The sequence below is a fragment of the Belonocnema kinseyi genome, chromosome 6 (genome assembly GCF_010883055.1).
Source record: "Belonocnema kinseyi isolate 2016_QV_RU_SX_M_011 chromosome 6, B_treatae_v1, whole genome shotgun sequence".
Classification (NCBI taxonomy): Eukaryota; Metazoa; Arthropoda; class Insecta; order Hymenoptera; family Cynipidae; genus Belonocnema; species Belonocnema kinseyi.
This window is the reverse complement of record NC_046662.1, coordinates 7,209,570-7,214,950: the sequence shown is the minus strand read 5'-3', so window position 1 is coordinate 7,214,950 and position 5,381 is coordinate 7,209,570. Positions and strand designations below refer to the sequence as shown.

General features: G+C 22.2%; 1 protein-coding gene across 2 annotated transcripts in view; it reads right to left on the bottom strand.

The window, feature by feature from the left end:
* LOC117174351 (attractin-like protein 1) overlaps positions 1 to 5,381 on the bottom strand; it is a 149,257-nt gene that overhangs the window by 69,824 nt on the left and 74,052 nt on the right. The gene's annotated exons all lie outside the window — the stretch shown is intronic.

Here is a 5,381-nt window from a genome sequence, read left to right as displayed (position 1 = left end):
CCAAATATAAATTTGTAAAAAAATTATTTTTATTTTAAATAGTTTAAAGATCCTTATAATGCTTCGAAATTTTATTACAAAATCGAGAAACATCTACATGCTGTTTTATATTTTTTCAAATTAATTTTTTTTTTAAATTCTGCTAAATTGAAGAAATTTTCTTAAAATGTTCCACATTAATTGTTTTAAATGTTGTAAATAATCATAAATCTTTTTAAATGTTCTATTAAAATTATTTTACTAAAATAAAAAATTATTTTCAATTTTCCTAGGAAATATTTTTTATTCTTATGAAACCTGTCAAAATTCTTAAAAAGCTTTTAAATTTTTGTACGAATAGTCAGATTTTGTCGGTACACGTAGACACTTGTTTAAATTATTTTAAATCATTTCAAATTATTAATTAATTTTTGATTTTTTAAAGCCTTCTAAATGTCTCTTAAACTTACTCGATTTTTTTTCTGAGAATAATAGGTGTTTAATTGTTTTTTATACATCAAAATTCAACAATTTGATTTGCAAATTAAAATTGGTTAAATAGAACAATCAAAATTGTAACGTTCAAAGTTTAGTTTTAAATATTTCATTCATTCAAATGTACAGTCAAATATTTTGGAATATTAAGTAACTGCTCTAATTCTTAATTGAAAAATTTTAAATTGCATGGTTTAAAAATGGAATATTTTAGAATGAAATTATATTTGAAATTTATTAAAAGTCTTTAACTATAAATATATTATTTTAAAGATATTTTAAAATTAAAAATAGATTATAAATTTTGAATAGGGCGTCTACACTTGTTTAACTAATAAAACTTTACAATTTAACAGTTTTTTCGATTTTAAACGCTTCTAATTTTTAATTGTTTCAATTAAGTGAAAGATTTTCGAATTACGCATTCTAACTGAATGATATCATAATTACAAAAGATCAAAATTAAACTAATTATTTAAAAAAAAACAGTTAAAATCAAAGTTGAAAGGATCTTATGTTCTAAAAATTTGTACAATTTTAAGTATTTAAAACTGCATTTAAAAAATCATAAAAGTAAAATGTACGCTTAAACATTAAAGTTTAAAATGAAAAATTTTAAAAGCGAAATATTTTCCAGTTCAGCATTCTAAACTGAATTGCATAACAGTTTTAAAATATATCAATTCAACTAATTATTTTTAAAAACGGTTAAAATCAAAGTTGGAGAGAATTTTTTCTATACATTTGTAAAATTCCCGGTTTTTTCCCGGTTTGCAAAAATTTTTCACGGTCAATCGAATTTTAAAAATCGAACTCTGAAGCTAAACATTTTTACATTTGAAGTAATAAAATCTGAGGTGCAAATTAAAACACTCAAAGTGGAACTTTTGAATTTTTAACTTTAAAAATTTGCATTGAAAAGTGTTTTCATTCAAAAATTTTGCATTCAAATGTTTTAAATGCAATGCAGTTAAACTGCCAAACCAAACATTTTTAACTTTTATGAATTGTAAGGTTTAAAGATTCAGATTGAGTTGCAAAAATATAGTAATTTTAAGCTAGAAACATTACAAATTAAACGATTACATTTTTTTATAAACTAAACACTTTTTAAATTTAAAGTTAAATTATATTAATTTTAAATAGTATAAAAATCCTTCAAATGATTCAAAATTTCACATAAAAGACTTGAAATATTTATACATTATTTTACCCTTCTTTCGAATTTAAAATTGTTTTTAAAACATTTCAGAACTTCCAAACATCTTTTTAAACGATTCGGATTTTTCTCAAATTTGCCTACCAATGTTTAAAAAATCCTATCAAATTAAAAAAGTTTCCTAGAAATCTTGTAAAATCATTTTTGATAATTTCGTAAATATTTCTAATTTTTTAAAAATATTCTCTTAAAACTAATTTTTCAAAATAAAAAATAATTTTTAATTTGCCAAGGAAATTATTTTGAATTTTTTGTTAAACTTGTAAATATCTCTTTAAATTTCTCAAATTTTTTCTAAGAATAATAGATTTTCAATTGTTATTTATACATGAAAATTCAATAATTTGATTTACAATTAAATTTGTTTTTAAAGAGCAATTAAAATTTTAACGTTCAAAGTTTAGTGTTTTTTAAATGGTTAGTTTTGAATATTTAATATATAATTACTGATTTTGAATAAACAGTCAGATATTTATAAATATTAAGAGATTGTTTTTATCCTCAATTAAAAAATGTCAAATTAAGACTTTCCAACTGAAAAAGTTTAATTTTAAACTTTAAAATCTGCAAATTCTCAAATTATAAACTGATTCCGAATCGTCTTGTAAAATTTATTATTATTTATTGTTTAAATCTTGAAATACAGTTCAATTTTAAAAACCAATCATTAATTTATATTCACAGTTGATCAACTAAACATTTTTTTATTCCAAATTTTATATTTCAACGCTTCTAATTTTTAATTGTTTAAGTCTTTAAAACTGCATTTTAAAAATCTTAAAAAGTAAATTGTACGCTTAAAAATTAGAGTTTCAAACGGACAATTTTGAACGCGAAAGATTTTCCAATTAACAGGGTGGCCGTTTTAATCGACGAAATAAATTCCCGATTTTTTCCTGATTCGAAAACATTTTTCACGGTCTATGAAATTTAAAAAATGGAACACTAAAGCTAAATATTTCTCGTCTTAAGGCAATAAAAACTGAGCTGCAAATAAAAGTACTCAAAGTGAAACTGTTGAATTTTGAACTTTTAAAATTTAAATTTCAAAGTTTTTAACTAAAAATTTTTGTATTAAAATGCTCAATAATTTACGCGTATAAAATTAAAGCTACTAGCATTTTTCAATATAAAAAAATATAAATCTACATTATCATTTTCAATGCTCTAAATTAAAAAATCAATCAATGAATTTCAAAATTTTCAAAATGATATAATTTTAAGGAACTTTAATCTAGAAACATTAAATATTGAAAAATTGAAAAAATTTTAACTGAATACTTCTTAAATGTGAAATTCAATTATTTTCTTTTTAAATAGTTTAATCATCCTTGTAAAGCTTCAACATTTTATTTTAGAATCTAGAGAAATCTAGAAGTTGCTTTAAATTGGTTTTAAATTTAAAATTATTTTGGACATTTTTTCAGAACTTCTAAATATCTGTCAAAGTTAATTGAATTTTTTCTACAATTTAAGAGATATGTAGTTTTGAAAAGATTCAAACTTAATGTACCACTTGAATGATAGCTTAATATAAAACAAAATGTAGATTTTCGCAGATTTTAAACAAAAAAATTCGATTCTTTTCAAGAAGTGTTAAAGGATTCAAAAGAATAAAAACGTTTTCTAAAGATTCTTAGGAAAATTAAAAATATCTTCATTTTGAAAAATTATTGTATGTGAATATTTTAAAAGGTTCTCGAAGATTTAAACAAAATTTTCAAAAAAGATTCTAGAATGTTTTAAGAAAACTTTCTGAAATTTGCATGATGTTTAATCTTTTTAAAACTCCTAAATATCTCTTAAAATTAGTCCAATTTTTTCTAATGTTCATTTGTAAATTATACATCAAAATCTAAAAATTTCACTGAATTAAGCATTTTTCAAATCAACCATGAAATTATAACGTTAAAAGTTTAAATGCTCTTCGAAATTTTAACGACCCCAGGCTTTCAATGTCAGTTAAAGTATCTTTACTTTTAAATATTTGGTTTTAATTTACTTGTGTTAAATAAAAATTCAAATATTGCTAAATATTAAATAATTAATCTTTCTTTAATTAAAAATATCAAATTAAATGGGTTAAAAATGGAATATTTTAGACTGAAACAATATTTTTAATTTAATAAATTGTTTTAATTACGAATATATTATTGTGAAGTTATGTTTCAGTTGAAAATAGTTTATAAACTTTAAGTCACACGTTCACATTTGTTTAATGACTGAGACTTTCAAATTAAAACCGTTTAAGGTTTAACGTTAAAATCTGAAAATTCTTAAATTTTGAACTGATTTAAAATCGTTTTGTCAAATCGTTTTTGCTCACTTTTCATTACTTAAAGTACAGATAAATTTAAAAAAAAATGAGTTATTTATTAGATAAAAATGTCATTTATCCTAAATTTTCAACATCAAAGGCTTTTATTTTTTGTTTGTTCAAGTCTTTAAGAAAGCATTTACAAAGTCTTAAATTTAAAAATGTAAGCTTAAAAATAAAAATTTTTAATCGAAAATTTTTAAAGTAAAAAAAATGTTGAATTACGCATTGTGAGCTAAATAATAGAATAAATGAAAAAACATAACAATTCAACTAATTATTTTAAAACTGTTGAAATCGAACGTGGGCAGATTTTTCTTCTACAAACTTGTAAAATTTCCGGTAAAGAAAAATTCACTGTCATTTCCCGGTTTCCCGATCCAGCGGCCACCTTGATAATAATTGCTATACAGATATATTTCTACAGAAAAATTCTAGATTCAAATTCAAATATTCAACTGAAAATCTAAAAATTTAAAAATATTACATTGAAAATTAAAATAATAAACAACAAAATTGTTTTTATGATTCCATTTTTTTAAATTGTACGATTTTAAGCTTTGCAGTTCGAAATTGCTTTATATTTACATCTAAATTTATCAAATTTAAAACTGACTATCAAGGCTTTTAATCTGAAATTTTGGAATATTTAATAACGAATTGATGTTTTCATTTTTAACAATTATTTGAATATAAACTATAATATTGTTAAATTTTAATTTTGAAACCTCCAAAAATTAATTTAATTTGTCCCCCTTTAAATTCAAATGATGCAATTCATTGGATCATCGGAACTGGAAATCCTTAAAAGCTTAAAAATAAAAATTATAAATGGAAAATTTTTACAGTAAAAAAATTGTTGAATTACGCATTGTAAGCTAAATAATAGCATAATGGAAAAACATAACAATTCAACTGATTATTTAAAAACTGTTTAAATCGAATGTAGACAGATTTTTCTTCTATAAATTTGCAAAATTCCCGGTAAAAAAAAATTCTGTCATTTCCCGATTTTCTCCGGTCTCAAAAAATTACCGGTCCAGCGGCCACCCTGAATTAAACACTCCAAACTGCATGATATAATAATTAAAAATGTAACAATTCAATTAATAATTTAAAAACAAACGGTTAAAATCAAAGTTGGACAGACTTTTTTCTTCTAAAAATTTGTAAAATTTTCGGTCAAAAAATAAATTCAGGCTCATTTCCCGGTATCATAAAATTCCCGGTTTCCTGGTCCAGCGGCCACCCTGAATTCGGAATAAAATACTAAATTACACAGGCCAACAATTCTCAGAACCAGAGACCAGACCTACTATACCCGAAGGTTTTTGCTGCGCTGAATCCGAATCTGACCTCAGAAAAATTCCA